Genomic DNA, 19,891 nt, shown 5'->3' on the forward strand with positions numbered 1-19,891 from the left:
TCTAAAAATTCATAATATGCAAGAATTTTTTTTGAAAAGGTTTTCTGGAATGTTTGAAAGTCGCTGTTTCGAGCCATCCCGTGGTCCCCCAAGGGGAATCTTGAGTAGGTCGTGGGTCGTTCTTCCCCTAATTGGGTAGAACTCAAAGGGCTTCAACCAGAATTCTGGCCCTTCATCCCACAAATTCTTAAACCCCTAGGGTCGGTGTTGCAAGTCGAAGACTCTAGGGTTACACTGCCCCATCTGAATGCAAGGATCCTTATTGCCCTAGCCCCAGAGGTTGCTATACCAGATAATATTTCTGTTAAAATTTATGAAGACCTCTATTCATGGGAACTTGCTCTACTCGGCAACTTAAATGCATGCTTTCACTGTAAATTGAATGGTCACACCAGGAGAGAATGCCCTTCTCTCAAAAACTTGCAGAAAGGAGCGTTTGCTGTAAACTCTAATAAGGGGCCAAATCCTAATACTATTATTCAGGACAATAATGACATAAATTTGAAAAATGCCAAGACATATATAGAAGTTACTGCTGATAAGGAGGGTAATACCTTAAATTCTGAAATTCAAGATGCCTTGACTAATAACGAGAGGTCTAAATTTACTTCCCTCTCAAATCCTCTTTTCGAGGATGAGTATGAAGTGATTCCTCATAAGGATAACCAAGCTAATACAACCACCTCTTTAGCCCGTTGTCAATTAGGTAAGCCTTCTGATAATCCAATTATTCCTAGAAGGAAAAATGCCCAACAAATTGCCCTAGAAACTATTAAGGAGAGGGCAGAGATACATAAAAAATTTGAACAACTTCTTTTGAAATATGATGGTCCCCTTGTGGAGCCCATGGACCCCATGGTTGAGGACGAAAATGACAAGCAAATTGTGTCTGTCTCCAAAGATTTTGACATTAATGAAAAGGAATTTACAAAAGTTGTTATAAAGAGCTCAAAAAAGAAGAGAAAGACTATGGACATAAACTTTATCTCAAATTCAAATAATAATAGCAGCAAGACTAAGAACTTAGAGTTGCGTGATTGCTTCAACAAGATTTACAAGAATCTAAAACCAAACCAAAATCATTAATGATGATGAACATTGCAAGTTGGAATGTTAGAGGTTTAGAAATGTCTGACAGGAAATATGTTTTCACAGATTGGAGTAATAAGATTCAGAACAAAGACATCTTATTCCTTCAAAAAGTCAAAGTGATTGGTTATCATGCATACACTACTATGAAATTCATTTGGAACCATGCCACACATTTTATATCTGAGCATGAAAGAGGAAAGGTTGCATGACTATTCTTATTGGGCCCAAATGGGCTGACTTGATCCAAGACAATGGAGTCTCCCCATGTAATAGAGCAATTTGGGTTACTTTTAATCAGAATGGCAATACTCTTGGAATTTGTAATATCTATGCCCCTACTGGTTACAGAGACAAAGCTACTCTCTGGGATTGGTTAGCCTCATGCTTGTCCAAGGCAAATTGGATCATTGCTGGTGACTTTAACATGATTGAATATGGAGAGGATAAATGTGGAGGTATAAAAAATTCTTGGAAAGTTAATGAGCACTTTTTCTGGGCCAAGTTCAAGCGAAGACTCAATCTTGTGGATCCCATAGAAAGGAAGAAGGATTTGTTCTCTGATATCTTGTTCACATGGTGTAACAATCAACTCGGAAAGAAAAGGGTCAATTGTAGACTGGACAGGGTCTGTGTTGATTCCTCCTTTTTTTTCTTTCTCCTCTCCTATTGGAATTTCACCTGTTATTGTAACCTTGACCTCCATCTCGGATCATTCCCCAATCTCCTTCTCTATTCTGATTGATGTTGTCCATTCTCACTCTGATAGAATCAAGGTTAAAAATACTTTTAAACTCAATGTCTCCTTGCTTAAAGACCAAGACTCCTTGGATGCCATCAAGATGGCTACTCTTCTGTCAAAATTCTGTAACTCAGGTCTTGATCCGAGATCCCAATGGAATTCCCTTACTATTGTCTAGAGAAAGATATTCCAAGCTATAGGAGAAAAACAGGTCAAGGATAAAAATCTAATGGAGACATTTTTACAGTCCAAACTGAAGTTGATTGAAAGAAGGTTGCAAACTCAGGGCTATGAAAAAGCTTTAGAGGATGAGTTAGTTAAAACAAAAATGGATCTAAGGAAAGTGCAAAATTACAGATTGCAAGGCCAAAGAATTAGAGCCAAAGCAAACTGGCTTAAGGAAGGAGAGAAAGACACAAGATACTTCTTTAATCTGATTAGAGACAAACATAAGAGAGAACTTATTGAAAAAATTCAAGGGGATATGGGACTTATTACAGATGTTAAAGAGGTGAAAAATGCATTCTTTAATTTCTATAAGAACCTCTTCTTTACTAAACATGGAAGCACTAATCAAGAAGCTTTAAACAAATGCTTAGAGCTGATCCCAAAAAGAGTGCCTGACTCTATTGCAAAGAACCTTGAGAAGAGCATCATTGTCGAAGAAATTGAAGACTCTATTAGAGACATGGCCAATGAGAAATCACCCGGGCTTGATGGGCTGCTTGTTGAGTTCTACAAGGAAAACATTGATTGGGTTAGTTTGGAGCTCTTTGAGCTATATAATGAAGGTTTTGAACAAGGGTCAGTGAGAGAAAACATTAACAGAGGAGTGATCAAATTGATCCCAAAAGGTGGAGACAAAACTCAAGTTAAGAATTGGAGACCAATAACTCTCCTCAATCTATCTTATAAAATTATTGCTAAACTTCTTGCTAGAAGGATTGTAGGATTTCTTCAGCATGTCATTAATGTTACACAAACCGATTTTATTAAGGGAAGGTATATCCTTGAAAATCTGATAACTAGTTGGGAGACCCTGCACTGAGCTAAAACAGATGGGCAAAATTTTGCTATGATTCTTCTAGATTTTGAAAAAGCATATGATAGAATAGAATGACCTTTTGTAACAGGAATGCTTAAAGCATTTGGATTTCCTCCTTATTTTTGTAAATGGATTGAAAATCTTTTGAAAGACTTTTCAACAGTTATAGATATCAATGGGTAGTTGTCTGAGTCCATCCCCATACAAATGTCTATTAGACAAGGTTGTCCTCTAACTCCATCCCTATTTGTGATTGTGGCAAATGCCCTATTTTACATTCTCAGATCCCCTACTTTGGGTCCACATGTCAAAAGAATTACTCTTTCAAACCAAGAGGAATTAATCAATACTCCGTTTGCAGATGACACTACACTATTTGTTGAGCTTATTGAAGAGAACTTTGATAATGTGTTGGATAGATTGCAAATTTTTTTTGTCTTGCATAAGGGGCAAAAATTGCTGCACACAAATCAACTGTGCTTGGATAGCAGAGTGATACCCCACAGTGGATGAGCAACAAAGGATGGATGTGGGCTGGCCTGACATGTATTGTCAGATATCTTGGGATACCTTTAGCATTTTCCCCCTCTCCTAAAGATATGTGGGCATGGGTATACTCCAAAGTGGGAAAAAGCATAAAAAATGGCAAACACATATGCTCTTGCTAGCTGACATGGTTCAGATAGTTCAAAAAGTCTTGGCTTCTCATACCATATATTGTTCCTCTTCTTGGCTATTTGCCAATTACCAAATTGATAAGTTGGACAAAATCATGCGAGATTTTCTCTGGTCTGATGGTCTTGGATAAAAAAAGAGACATTCGGTCAGATGGGTCTGGTGTTGTATGCCTAGAACCTTAGGGGGTTTGGGTCTGAGAGACTTGAAAACCCATGGTATAGCTTTATCTTCTAAATGGATTTTTAAATCTATACATGGTAATGAGCCTTGGAAAGTACTCATAAGAAGCAATATTCTGAGATACTCCATTAAAAAAGGCAAGTGGTGGAAGGGTCTTTCTCTCTGTGATATCATCATGGGTGATTTTGATGTTAAAATATTTGCCTCCAGTGTTTTTTGCCTCATTATGGAGGGCATGGACTCAGGTAAGGAGGCTATTATGTTCCAAAGTTGCAGTTGATGGCCCTCCTTGTTTCTTTGTTGTTGATAGGTCTCTTTGGTGGGGTATTCAACTAAATGGTAAAACACTTGCTCTTACACAGAGTTGTTCTGTTAAACAATCGAATGAAAAAGGCATTTCTTTGATTAAGGGTATCTTGATTGACAACAGGCTAGGGACGTGGGATGAGATCAAAAATAAATTGGGCATTCCTAATTCTCAGAAAAAAAAACATATACTTTGATTGTCAAGGTTGTTGGTGTATTCTTTCCAGCTAAAATGGTCTACAATGTTGAATTTATTAAGCAGATGAAATGGTAGGATGGTACCCTGCTAATGGAAGCATCTACCAGACATATTTATAATATTATTAAGGATGACTCTTTAATTCTTAGGTGTTTGAATTAGTTATGAGGCCTTGATTGACTGGACTCCAAATGGCACTCCGTATTAGACTTGTTCTAGAACCACCCCAATGAGCCTAAGAAGACTTGTTTTAGATGAATTTTGCTGCTTAAAAAACTTGTTGTAGGTCTTGTTTTGCATTCTGTTGGTATCTTGCCTCCATGTTGTCCACTGTGTCATGTCCCTGAAAGCATTGAGCATATTTGTTTTGATTGCAAGTTTTCCACTTTGGTCTGGTCTCTCTTTTTTGGAGTCCCCATTCACTGGAACTCTCGCCCTGGCTTCTCTTGGATTGAAATTCGTGCTAGCTATGTTGATCTTTTTTATGCTAAACTTAACAAGTTCTGGTTTTCTTTTTTAGTTTAAGTTCTTTGGTTCCTCTGGAAACAGAGAAATGATGAAGTCTTACAAGGTAAAAAGAGGGTACTTGCTGAGTTCAATAAAAAACTCACCATCTTATAATGTCATAGGTATCAACAGTGCTCAAGATACTTAAGAGCATATTTATGATACTTATCCAGAAAGGTACCCTCATTATATATAAAGCAGATCTACAATCAACACATTACTTCAGTACCTACAATTACATGCTTGATGAGAAGGATTTGGAATGCTTAAACAATTGGTAAAGGATAAAGAAATCAACATTGAGAAGGAAAATGAGAAGATTTTGAAAACTCCTGGCCCAGATGCATCGAACTGGGAAGAAGCAACTGAAATCCCCCAGGCTATGGTTCCTCCACTTGAAAATTTTGAGTTAGACCATATTGAATGCAACAATAATATTATTGGATAGTGGGACTAGTGATCTCTTGCACATAGCTTATCTTCTCTTATATATTTGCTAACTATTGCTAAGGAACTCTCGTGATAAATATTTTTTTATAATGTTACAACATTGTAAAAATATGATCAACATTGCTGATTAGATGACTGTAGTAACTCTCTGATCGATCAAATACAATACTTTCCGTTTTTTGATGTATTGAGCTTTATTGAACTATCTTTAATATATAAAAAAAAGTCTCAATGGACTTGCCTTAGAATGGTTCTCTGAATTGTCATTCCACACAATCACTTCATTTGTTGAATTGTCAGAGAGGTTTGTAGCACATTACCACTTGTAAAGCGGAAAAATTGAACCCTAGGTGTTTCCCCCCCCCACTCCAAGGAGAGAGAAAGGAGGGTCACTAGGGTTGACAGTTTTCACTTAGGAGAGACTTTACATTCAAAAGAGGGGTTGAAACTCACAAGATCCAATCCCACACAATGCAAGATTGAATTCTAGATGAGTTTCAAGGGTTGTGACATCAAGGATACCCTCTTTTGTAAAGAATGTAGATAGAATGATTGAACTAGGAATGCATGTAAAGTAGGAAAGATTCGCTTATAGACAGAGATAGGGATACGGGATGAAGCTGCGGACCTGGAATTAGCAGTAAAATGTCGAGACAATGCTGTTCTGCAAATTTGAGCGAAAGTTGATGGGACGATGGCGCTCGGAGTGCACACGGTCCTCCGAAAAATCCGCGAAACGAAGGGGGATCTGTTCGTCTCTGCACAAGGATTCCAGATCTTCAATTACAGCCACGTACCTGCAACCTACACACAAAAAAGAGAGGATGATTGGGGGGTTAGGGATTAGGGGTTTGCCTTGAGGTCAAACCCCGGTTTTGGAATTAACCAAGAAATGAGGATGCTGTAAATGTAAATGTTTGTAATGTAAACAAGTACTGATACCTTGTTGTAAGAATGTTTGTATTCTTACATGCGAAGGTGTAATAATGTTGTATGTTGTATGTTGTAGGTGATCTCCTCTTCAATGGTTGAATCCTTGTCTTGAATGCAACACCTAGCCTTGAATGGAGACTTAGAATGCTCAATTGCTTGAAGGAATACTTGAATGCTTGAATGTTTGAATGTTTGAATATCGCTTCCGCGTCTTGCTCTTGCTTATTTTCTTCCTCCCTTTCTAGGAGAGGAAAAGTAGTTTATATACTTGTCAATTAGGGTTGAGAGACTGATTTTTCCGACCTTAGGCCGACCTAGAAGCATCATTTTCCGAATTGCAAACTTAAAGACCCGATGCCCAACAAGAGACCGGGCCCAAAATAGGGCCAGGGACCAGGGCGCTGGGCGCCATGGTCCCACCTCCCGGGATAGCAGGGTGCAAGGAAGGATTAGGCCAAGGTGTAGAAATATGCAGTTTTTGATGTCACAAGCAAGTTTCAGGGTCTCCATTCAGGTTCAACGTTGCGCTACCATCGTGAAGACCCAAATGTAGTCAAAATTGCAAGTGTCGCAATTTTAGGACGTTACACCACTATATATGAAAAACTATATTTATATGCTTCACCTCTATCAAGCTAAACAAAAGGGAGGAGAGAGTCTCTTGGATTACATTCAATGTTGGAGGGCTCTCGTCAGTCGCCTTTCATGCAATTTCCCTAATTCTCAATTGGTACTAGTGTTCATTAGTAACATTGACCCAATCTTTCTTATCACATTCAATTAAATTGTGCAAGCACATTCAACGATATCATGTCAAAGGGACCGATAGTTGAAAAGGCCTTAATTGATGAGGGGGTCATCAAACTTTATAAGGATCATTCAGATAAGACAACCAATGATAAATCAAAGTATTGCAATAAGAACAAGAATGTGGTCGGAGATGGATTGATAGATTCTAAAACTATTCAAATGATCGTGGCCGCCAAGTCACCACCACAACCAGCTTATGTCACTCTATCACAACAATTGTATGTTAATCCCTCCCCATCAGTCCTAATCTATCCTCAATCGCCAACGCAACATCCTCAAACCAATTGAACCAATGCTGTTACCATTCCTCAAGCTCCACAAAAACCAATGCCTCATAACAACTTGAAGCATCACTTCACCCCATGGGAGGAACCTCTTGAGGCTATCTTTAAAATAATGGAGCAACACAACTTGGTTGTATACTCACAAATGCAACCATTTGATGAATCTAAGCCTAAGTTCAATTGGTACAAAGAAAACGATCATTTCGCCTATCATCGCATCAAGGATCATTCTACAAATAAGTGTATGAAGCTTAAGCATTTGGTTGAATATTTTATTAATGATGGAAAAAATTGTCATTGATCCTATTACATAAAAGTCTCCAAATGCCCACCTTGGTATGTATAAGAATACTTCTCCTTAGCATTAAGGTGAAGCTAGCAAGTCTGGTTCTAGTCAATCTAATGCAACCAATAACATCAACTACAATGAAGTCCCATTTAACTAGAGTAACACCATTGGCTGTATTAGCTATTCTAAAGGTCATGTCAATATGATTCATGTCAAAGGGGAAAATAATCAATGCACTGTCACCACTAGAAAGGCTCACATGATTTCTCTTGGTCTTGCACCCCCTACCTTGCCTCAAGCTTTGGTATCATGCAGTATAATATCCTAGAGCATTTAGGAAAGACTCCAACATAGATTTCCATCTTAGATTTTCTCAAGTTGTCACCTTCTCATCAAGAGATCCTCATGCGCACTTTGTAAGAAACTCGTGTTCCAAGAAATATTGATCCTACCCAATTCCAAGCAATGTAGCACATTTGTCTTCCACATATCACCTAAGTTTTACCCAATCCGATGCTATGGTTCTTGATCCTAATCACATTCGACCACTTACTATTGAAAATATTATAAATAAATTCAAAGTGAAATGGGTCTTGATTGATAATGGTTTCGACCCTAAATCTATGTACATTTAAGTTCATTACTCAAGTGGGGTATACTGTCGCTACCATGCACAATCAATGTATCACTATAAAGGATTATGATAATGCTGAAAGAAGTTCAATGGGTATGATCAATCTCCTAGGTGGGCCCAATGATGTAGGACAAATTGTGCCACATCCTTGATCTTGATCTTCGATTCAATATCCTTCTTGGTTGTCCTTGGATTCATGCCATGTGAGCTATCCCATCCATCTTCCATCAATGCTTGAAATTTCCATATCAAGGCTACAAATTAGCATCCGTGGAGACTTCCAACCATTTGAGTATTGTCATGCCCTCGAAGCCTCATCGCCTTAGGCATACCATTTCCTTGGGGTCAACATTGACACTTCCCACATTGCTTCATCCTCTTCATATGTTAATCCTAACACAATACTCACTACTGCTAAAGAAAAGACATCCATCTCAAATTTCTTTTTCCAACTCAAGATCAATGACGTTGGTCGTGGAGAATATGCTTTACAAGGAACCTTTATAGTCGAGGCCCTCCCATTAGATCTCCACTGATCGAAAACCCACCAAAGAGCATAAAAAGAAAGAACCTATAGTTTTAACATTTGGGCACACCACATTTCAATCCCATGGAGAACTAAATTGGGTAAGATAGAGGGAGATATCAATCAATGGCTTTATAAAGACTCTCCCAAAGATAATGATGCATGCCTTGATTACTTCAAAGACAAATATCTAGCTTCCCATAAGTTAGCCACCAAGATATGGGATTATCAAGTTGGACGATGAAGACATGAAGAACAAGGGATCAGAAGACTTGTGGATCCGACTCATAATTTTCACTATCAAGGGCTTGGTTTTGGGTGTCCCTCTAATGAAGCCTCAACTTTGGCTAGTACTACTCAAAATGATAAGAGTAGCTTCATTGACATATAAGACATACCTGAGGACATTGTCAAACACGCACATGACAATATAGAAAACTCCTCAACCTTTGAAACTTCCAACCTCTTCCACACATGCATCCTTTTGATTGACCTTCCCCTTCTCCATCTTGAACTTATCGATTGGGCTCAAACTATTGCACACCTCAATACTTTCCAAAATGATGTTGCACTCCTAGAATTACTGGGTGCAATTGATTCCGCATCCTATCAGGATCCAACTCCAAACACAGTGTACATGTTATATCCTCAAGATTATTTTGGGGAAGAGGGGATCCTTAACTGCAATAGTGAAAAAGAAATAAAAAAGTAGTCTTCTAGTGAAAACCTCTCTAAGGCACCTCTTGAACACAAAATAGTAAAAAGAAAGGGTGTATCTTCTAGTGAAAACCTCTTTGAGGTGCTAGAAGATGAGGTTTCCCCCTTCCTCTCATGGATATACAATGGCCTAATAGATCTCCAATCCTTATTGATGAGACTCGGCCTATCAACCTGGGCACCATAGAAAATCTACTCATTACACATGTTATGCCTCAATGTCTATAAAAGAGCTTCAAGTATTTACGCAAATTCTTCAATGATGACCTATTATTTTTGCTTGGTCTTATGTTGATATGCCCAGCTTGGACCCAGATCTTGTTGTACACCATCTCATCATCGAGCCTGATGCAAATTCAGTTAAATAGAAATTGAGAAAGATGCATCCCCAAATAGCATTACTAGTTAAAGAAAATATAGAAAAATTATCAGAGGCAAAATTCATGCAACCTATTGATTATTTAAAATGGATTCCCAACATGGTACCTATCTCCAAACTTGATGGAGCCATTAGAATCTGTATAGACTTTCGAGACCTCAATAAAGCTTGCCCAGATGATGATTTCCTTCTCCTGAACATTGAGATTCTTGTTGACTTAACATCAAGACACGAAATGCTTTCCCTCATGGATGACTTGTCAGGCTATAATAAGATCAAAATTGCAGAGGAAGATCAACATAAAACAACATTTACAACTCTGTGGGGGACCTTTTGCTATCAGGTTTGTTATCCCAGTTTTTTATCATGAAAAAGAATTTGGATAACCCCTACAAATTTTTGTTCAAATTTGTAATTCAACTCTCTTAGCCCATTTTTCAAGGCATTTGTTTGCCTCGTTAGTCTTTTAGAATCTTTGTAGTCGTTTCTCAATCCTAGTCTTGGTGGTTAATTCAAAAAATTTACTCAAATTTGTCTTCTCAAAGAGTTTTTTGTTTCTGTCTTTTGGTGCAAAGTTAGATTTTAAGTTTGATATTGCACCACTTTTAGTCTTTAAGTGCGAAGTGGATGTTTAACTCCAACATTTCACCTTCTTGTCTTTCTAGGTTTAATTCAGACCTATGAGCCCAAATTACACCATTTTGGTCATTTTTAGTGCACATCAAACTTATAGGTTCAAATTACACCCTTTTTTTGTTTTCTTGTGCACCAATGTGCATATCAGGTTTATAAGTCTGAATTGCATATTTAATTCACATGATTTAGACTCATTAATTGTTTTAAGTTTTCAAAATCATTTTGATTTCTTCTTCTTTTTATATCTTTTACAGTTTTTTTTTCACCCTCTTTAGTTTGTTTATGCTCGAGGATTTTTGATGGATTTTGGGAGTGACTGCTCAAGGTCGAAGCTATTTTTCCCTTTTGAGTAACTCTCTTTATCCTTTTTTCTTAAGACTTACATTATTATTCTACCTCTAGTTTTTGGTGTATGTTGAAGATTACGAGTTGACATACATCATATTTCAAATCATGATGGTGTATGGAAGACCTTAATCTTGTCATACTCCATTTTTGGAATACCATTTATCGAGTTAGGTTTGTGAAACACAGTTGATTGCAAGCCTCTAACCTCGACAATACACCATGTTTCACATGGTGTATGCTTTGATTATGATGCACGAGCATCCTCGGTCGATGAGAAATCTTGCACCAACCAAAAATATTTGCTTTCAGTTTTGTTCTTGTTTAGTTCTTTATGCAGTTTCCTATATACTTACCGGTTGGCACCAGTAGTTGCTTTTTTTTCGTGGTAGATCTTATTTTTAGTTTCCAGGATAGTTTGTGTTCTTAATTCAATATTTTTCAGTCCATTCGGGTTCTTTTTGAGTTAGTTATCGCTTCCAGTTCACTGCTTCTGGGTTTCAGGACAGTTCTTGTGCTTACTAGTTAGTTTTCCTTCATTACCAACATGATTCTTAGCATCTAGATCTATTTCGGGTCTTGTCCGATGTTCTTTGGCATGAGGCCGACCTTCCTGCTGAACCACACTTCGTGGTTGTTATTTTTTGAAAAGATTTATTTAATTCTTAGGGCCGACATAATTACACGTTTCATTTTCTAGCATTGGTAAATGTAATCTTATGAGGCCGACCTGGATATGTTCTGGTGGGTATAAATATGATGTTGTATAATCATTTGTAGGGGTAGAGGAAGTAGAATTGAGATTCACATTTTGTGATCTGGTTGATTCTTAGAGTCTCAGATTGGATTGTATCTGGTTGATAGCCTGCATGTAACCGGTTAATTGTCGGACATTCTTTGATGATTATATGATGATAGCCAGATGATTGCTGAAAGTTCTAAAGCAATAATATGATCTATTTATGCAATCTTATTATGTTTCCTTGTTGCTTTCATTGTGTTGCTCTTGCTGCATAAGCCGTTTGACTCTCTTTGAGGGTTTTACTGGTTATGGCTGCATTGAATCAAAGCTAGTAATGGACTGACTAGTGGAAGAATTGTTTGTGAACATTGAGGCATTCCTTTGGGTGGACAGATCATTGATTGGAGGCTGGTTGTGCGTGTGTTCAATAGATCGCCAAGGGGAGGCAATTGAAACCAACAGTCAGATCGCCGAGTTGAGGCAGTTCACCGGAGTGGCCGACCTGGATATGTTTCGGTGAGTATAAATATGATGTTATGTAATCATTTGTAGGGGCAGAGGAAGTAGAATTGAGAATAAGAGTTGAGATTCACATTTTGTGATCTGGTTGATTATTAGAGTCCCAGATTGGATTGATTGTATCTGGTTGATAGCCTGCATGTAACCGGTTAATTGTCAGACGTTCTTTGATGATTATATGATGATAGTCAGATGATTGCTGAAAGTTCTAAAGCAATAATATGATCTGTTTATGCAATCTTATTATGTTTTCTTGCTGCTTTCATTGTGTTGTTCTTGCTACATAAGTCGTTTGACTCTCTTTGAGGGTTTTACCGGTTATGGCTGCATTCAAGTGGAATCAGAGCTGGTTATGAACTGGTTGGTGGAAGAATTGTTTGCAAACATTGAGACATTCCTTTGGGTGGACATATCACCGATTGGAGGCAGGTTGTGCGTGTGTTCAATAGATCACCAAGGGGAGGCAATTGAAATTGACAGTCAGATTGCCGAGTTGAGGTAGTTCATCGGAGTGGAAGAGGAGATGTCGCCTAGAAGGACAAACCCTCGGAGGGTAGAGCAGATGATGGAAGACTTGAAGAATGAAGTGAGGAATGAAATCCGAAATGCTTTGGATGGTTTGTGAAGAAACCCTAATTCTAAGGATGAATATGAGGAACTCAGTGAAGAGCTTGAGGAAGCTGAAGGACTGAAAGATGAAAGAGAGGAAAGATTCCTGCGAGCAGTGGCACAAGCCAGTAAAGTTCATGAATTTGAAGTTTCCAACTATTCTGGAATGTTGAACCCAGAGGATCTAATCGATTGGATCAAAAATTTGGAGGATTACTTCGAGTATGAGGATGTCAAGAACCCACAAAGAGTCTAGTTGGCACAAACTAAGTTGAAAGGGAATGCTTCCTTATGGTGGAAAGAATTGCAGAAAGACAAAGTGGAGAATGGTGAATTGAAGATCACCCGGTGGAGACAGATGATTGCAAGATTGAAGGCCAAGTTCATACCGAGAGACTATGAATTGGAGTTGTTCAAGAAATTACAGAACCTGAAACAAAGAAACATGACTGTGAAGGAATATATTGAGGAATCCTACAATGTGGTGATTAGATTTGGACATAGAGAGATGGACAGAGAAAAGGTGGCGAGGTATGTAAATGTACATTCTTTTAACATTCAGGATGAGATGAGTATGTTGAGGGTTTCCACAGTTGAAGAAGCTTACTAGTATGCTTTGAAGGCTGAGGAAAAGATGAGAAGAAGACAACCAAATAAAGGGAAGGAGAAATTCAAAGTTTAGATGAGTGATAGTATTAAGAAACCTATTGAGGAAGATGAATCAAAACCTAAGTGGAGTAAAGAACTAGACCAGAAATCCCAGAGGAAAGGTAGTAGCAGTATCGGTATAGAGTTTCCTGGCAAATGATTCAAGTGTGGAGAAATCAGACATAGATTCTATGAATATAAAAAGGGAATGGAAATAAGTTGTGTGGCAACTGAGGAACCAAAAGGTGAAGGTACCAGATTTGACTATGCACCAAAGCAAGGAGAATCCCTTATGTTTAGGAGAAAGGATACCAGATCAACTTAGAGGAACAATCTTTTCTGGACAATGTGTAACTCAGGTGGTAAATGTTGCAAGGTTATTATAGATAGTGAAAGTACTGACAATTTGGTATCTGAGGAGATGGTTGTGAAGCTTGGATTGAAGAGGCTTGAACATCCTTGTCCTTATGAGGTAAGTTGGTTGCAAGATGATCAAAAGATAGAGATAAAGGAACAATGTTTGGTGAATTTCAACATTGGGCCTTTTAGAGATGAGGTTTTGTGTGATGTTGTATCTATGAGTGCTTGTCATGTCTTGTTGGAAAAACCTTGGTAGTTTGATAGGGGATCTATTTATGACTGTAGAAGAAACCTAGTTACTATTGAGAAGGTGAAGAATCTAAGTGTTGAGAAAAGTTGTAGTACTAAGAAACCAGTGGCAAAGGTTATACCAGAAGGTTTAAAGGAATATTTGATAGAACCAATTGGAAAGGTTATACCGAAGGGTGACATGAGCTTGCATAAGGACTTGACAGATAAACGTGATGGACAGATGGAACCGAATTGTAGAGAGATTATGGTGACAAACTAGATGAAGTCTTGTGGCAGAAACAAATCAGAGTTGCAGAAGAAAGAAGGGAGTAAACAGAGGCAATGTGTAGATTTGAAGCAAAGGAAGAGAAACAAAGAGAGTCAGAGGTTAGAGAAGCCGATTGAGGCACCAAAGGAGCTAAAGAAGAGGTTGGCAGATAAAGAAGATGTTTGAATTAGAAATGAGCAATGGGGTCTTTATTCTGAATCCTTTTATATGTTCATGAGTTGCCTCTCATGGAACATCTTTTCTACCTAGGTTGTTTGATGCAGGAGCATCCCCGGTCGATGAGCAATCTTGCATCAACCAAAAATATTTCCTTTTAGTTTTGTTCTTGTTTAGTTTTTAATGCAGTTTTCTATATTCTTACCGGTTGGCACCAATAGCTACTTTCTTTTCATGACACGTCTTATTTTTGGTTTCCAGGCTAGTTTGTGTGCTTAATTCAAGATTTTTCAGTCCGTTTGGGTTCTTTTTGGGTCAATTATCGCTTCCGGTTGACTGCTTCTGGGTTTCGGGACAGTTCTTGTGCTTACCAGTTGGTTTTCCTTCATAACTAGCATGATTCTTAGCGTGTGGATCTATTTTAGGTCTTGTTCGATGTTCTTTGGCGTGTGGCTGACCTTCTTGCTGAACCACACTTCATGGTTGTTATTTTTTGAAAAGATTTATTTAATTCTTAGGGCTGACCTAATTACACGTTTCATTTTCTAGCATTAGTAAATGTAATCTTATAAGGTCGACTTGGATATGTTCTGGTGGGTATAAATATGATGTTATATAATCATTTGTAGGGGTAGAGGAAGTAGAATTGCGAATAAGAATTGAGATTCACATTTTGTGATCTGGTTGATTCTTAGAGTCTTGGATTGGATTGTATGTGGTTGATAGCCTGCATGTAACCGGTTAATTGTCGGACATTCTTTGATGATTATATGATGATAGCCGAATGATTACCGAAAGTTCTAAAGCAATAATATGATCTGTTTATGTAATCTTATTATGTTTTCTTGTTGCTTTTGTTGTTTTTCTCTTGTTGCATAAGCCATTTGGATCTCTTTCAGGGTTTTACCAGTTATAGCTGCATCGAGTGGAATCAGAGCTGGTTATGGACTGGCTGGTGGAAGAATTGTTTGTGAACATTGAGGCATTCCTTTGGGTGGACAGATCACCGATTGGAGGCAGGCTAAGCATGTGTTCAATAGATCGCCAAGGGGAGGCAATTGAAACCGACAGTCAGATCGTCGAGTTGAGGTAGTTCACCAAAATGGAAGAGGAGATGTCGCCTAGAAGGACAAACCCCCAGAGGGTAGAGAAGATGATGGAAGACTTCAAGAATGAAGTGAGGAACGAAATCCAAAATGCTTTGGCTGGTTTGTGGAGAAATCCTAATTCTAAGGATGAATATGAGGAAGTCGGTGAAGAGCTTGAGGAAGCCGAAGGACTGAAAGATGAAAGAGAGGAAAGATTCCTTTGAGCAGTGGTGCAAGCCAGTAAAGTTCATAAAGTTGAAGTTTCCAACTATACCGGAATGCTGAACCCAGAGGATCTAATCGATTGGATCATAAAGTTGGAGGATTACTTCGAGTATGAGGATGTCAAGAACCAACAGAGAGTTCGGTTGGCACAAACTAAGTTGAAAGGGAATGCTGTCTTATGGTGGAAAGAATTGCAGAAAGACAGAGTGGAAAATGGTGAATTGAAGATCACCCGATGGAGACAAATGGTTGCAAGATTGAAGGCCAAGTTCATACCGGGAGACTATTAATTGGAGTTGTTCAAAAAGTTGTAGAACCTGAAATAGAGAAACATGACTGTGAGGGAATATATTGAGGAATCCTACAAGGTGGTGATTAGATCTGGACATAGAGAGATGGACAGAGAAAAGGTGGCGAGGTATGTAAATGGACATGCTTTTAACATTCAGGATGAGATGATTATGTTGAGGGTTTCCACAGTTGAAGAAGCTTACCAGTATGCTTTGAAGGATGAGGAGAAGATGAGAAGAAGACAATCGAATAAAGGGAAGGAGAAATTGAAATGTCAAATGAGTGACAGTATGAAGAAACCTGTTGAGGAAGATGAATCAAAACCTAAGTGAAGTAAAGAACCAGAGAAAAAATCTCAGAGGAAAGGTAGTAGCAGTACCGGTAGAGAGTTTCCTGGCAAATGTTTCAAGTGTGGAGAAATCAGACATAGATTCTATGAATGTAAACATGGAATAGAAATAAGTTGTGTGGCAATTGAGGAACCGAAAGGTGAAGGTACCGGATTTGACTGTGCACCAAACCAAGGAGAATCTCTTATGTTCAGGAGAAAGGATACCAGATCTACTTAGAGGAAGAGTCTTTTTTGGACAGTGTGTAAATCGGGTGCTCAGTGTTGCAAGGTTATTGTAGATAGTGGAAGTACTGACAATTTGGTATCTGAGGAGATGGCTGTGAAGCTTGGATTGAGCATCCTTGTCCTTATGAGGTAAGTTGGTTGCAAGATGATCAAAAGATAGAGATAAAGGAACAATGTTTGGTGAATCTCAACATTAGGCCTTTTAGAGATGAGGTTTTGTGAGATGTTGTATCTATGAGTGCTTGTCATGTCTTGTTGAGAAAACCTTGGCAATTTGATAGGGGATTTATTTATGAATGTAGAAGAAACCTAGTTACTATTGAGAAGGATGGGCAGAAGTTCACATTGATTTCTTTAAAGGAGAAAGAGAAGGAGGTAAAGAATATGAGTGCTATGAAAAGTTGCAGTACTGAGAAACTAGTGGCAGAGGTTATACCAGAAGGTTTGAAGAAATATCTGATAGAACCAGTTGTAGAGGTTATACCAGAGGGTGACATGAGTTTGCAGAAGGACTTGACAGATAAACTTGATGGACAGATGGAACTGGATTGCAGAGAGATTATGGTGACAAACCGGATGAAGTCTTGTGGCAGAAACAAATTAGAATTGCAGAAGAAAGAAGGGAGTAAACATAGACAATGTGTAGATCTGAAGCAAAGGAAGAGAAACGAAGAGAGTCAGAGGCTAGAGAAGTCGGTTGAGGCACCAAAGGAGCTAAAGCAGAGGTTGGAAGATAAAGAAGATGTTTGGATCAGAAATGAGCAATGGGGTCTTTATTCTGAATCCTTTTAGATGTTCATGAGTTGCTTCTCATGGAACATCTTTTCTACCTGGGTTGTTTGATGTAGGAGCATCCCTGGTTGATGAGCAATGTTGCATCAACCAAAAATATTTCCTTTCAGTTTTGTTCTTGTTTAGTTCTTTATGCAGTTTTCTATATTCTTACCGGTTGGCACCAGTAGTTGCTTTCTTTTCATGGCGAGTCTTCTTTTCGGTTACCAAGCTAGTTTGTGTGCTTAATTCAAGATTTTTTAGTTCATTTGGGTTCTTTTTGGGTCAGTTATCACTTCCGGTTGACTGCTTCTGGGTTTTGGGATAGTTCTTGTGCTTACCAGTCAGTTTTCCTTCATTACCAAAGTGATTCTTAGGGTATGGATCTATTTCGGGTGTTGTCCAATGTTCTTTGGCGTGTGGCTGACCTTCCTGCTGAACCGCACTTCGTGGTTGTTATTTTTTGGAAAGATTTATTTAATTCTTATGGTCAACCTAATTACACATTTCATTTTCTAGCATTCGTAAATGTAATCTTATGAGGCCAACCTGGATATATTCCGGTGGGTATAAATATGATGTTATGTAATCATTTGTAGGGGCAGAGGAAGTAGAATTGAGAATAAGAATTGAGATTCACATTTTGTGATCTGGTTGATTCTTAGAGTCTCGGATTGGATTGTATCTGGTTGATAGCCTGCATGTAACCGATTAATTGTCAGACGTTCTTTGATGATTATATGATAATAACCGAATGATTGCCGAAAGTTCTAAAGCAATAATATGATCTGTTTATGCAATCTTATTATGTTTTCTTGCTGCTTTCATTGTGTTGTTCTTGCTGCATAAGCCGTTTGACTCTCTTTAAGGGTTTTACCGATTATGGCTGCATCGAGTGGAATCAGAGTTGGTTATGGACTGGCTAGTGGAAGATTGTTTGCGAACATTGAGGCATTCCTTTGGGTGGACAGATCGTCGATTGGAGGCAGGCTGCGTGTGTGTTCGATAGATCTCCAAGGGGAGGCAATTGAAACCGACAGTCAGATTGCCAAGTTGAGGCAGTTCACCAGAGTGGAAGAGGAGATGTCGCCTAGAAGGAAAAACCCCCAAAGGGTAGAGAAGATGATGGAAGAATTCAAGAATGAAGCGAGGAACGAAATCCGAAATGCTTTGGATGGTTTGCGGAGAAACCCTAATTCTGAGGATGAATATGAGGAAGTCGATGAAGAGCTTGAGGAAGATGAAGGACCAAAAGATGAAAGAGAGGAAAGATTCCTGTGAGCAGTGGCACAAACGAGTAAAGTTCATAAAGTTGAAGTTTCCAACTATTCTGAAATGCTGAACCTAGAGGATCTGATCGATTGGATCATAAACCTGGAGGATTACTTCGAGTATGAGGATGTCAAGAACCAACAGAGGGTTTGGTTGGCACAAATTAAGTTGAAAGTGCATGTTGCCTGATGGTGGAAAGAATTGCAGAAACAAAGAGTGGAGAATGGTGAATTGAAGATTACTCGGTGGAGATAGATGGTTGCAAGATTGAAGGCCAAGTTCATATCGGGAATCTCTGAATTGGAGTTGTTCAAGAAGTTGCAGAACTTGAAACAGAGAAACATGACTGTGAAGGAATAAATTGAGGAATCCTACAAGGTGGTGATTAGATCTGGACATAGAGAGATGGATAGAGAAAAGTTGGTGAGGTATGTAAATGGACATGCTTTTAACATTTGGGATGAGATGAGTATGTTGAGGGTTTCCACAGTTGAAGAAGCTTACTAGTATGCTTTGAAGGCTGAGGAGAAGATGGGAAGAAGACAACCGAATAAAGGGAAAGAGAAATTCAAAGGTCAAATGAGTGACAGTATTAAGAAACCTACTGAGGAAGATGAATCAAAACCTAAGTGGAGTAAAGAACCGAGGCAAAAATCTCAGAGGAAAGGTAGTAGCAGTATCAGTAGAGAGTTTCCTAGCAAATGTTTCAAGTTTGGAGAAACTAGACATAGATTCTATGAATGTAAACAAGGAATGACAAGAATTTGTGTGGCAATTGAGGAAACAGAAGGTGAAGGTACCAGATTTGACTGTGCACTGGAATAAGGAGAATCCCTTATGTTAAAGAGAAAGGATACCAGATCTAGTCAGAGGAAGAGTCTTTTCCAGACAATGTGTAAATCAGGTGGTAAGTGTTGGAAGGTTATTGTAGATAGTGGAAGTACTGACAATTTGGTATCTGAGGAGATGGTTGTGAATCTTGGATTGAAGAGGTTTGAGCATCCTTGTCCTTATGAGGTAAGTTGGTTGCAAGATGATCAAAAGATAGAGATAAAGGAACAATGTTTGGTGAATTTCAATATTGGGCCTTTTAGAGATGAGGTTTTATGTGATGTTCTATCTATGAGTGCTTGTCGTGTCTTGTTGGAAAAACCTTGGTAGTTTGATAGGGGATCTATTTATGACTGTAGAAGAAACCTAGTTACTATTGAGAAGGATGGACAAAATTTCACATTAATTTCTTTGAAGGAGAAAGAGAAGGAGGTGAATAATCTAAGTCCTGAGAAAAGTTGTAGTACTGAGAAGCCGGTGGTAGAGGTTATATTGGAAGGTTTGAAGAAAGATCTGATAAAACCAGTTGCAGA

The sequence above is a fragment of the Cryptomeria japonica genome, chromosome 8, assembly GCF_030272615.1.
Source record: "Cryptomeria japonica chromosome 8, Sugi_1.0, whole genome shotgun sequence".
NCBI lineage: Eukaryota > Viridiplantae > Streptophyta > Pinopsida > Cupressales > Cupressaceae > Cryptomeria > Cryptomeria japonica.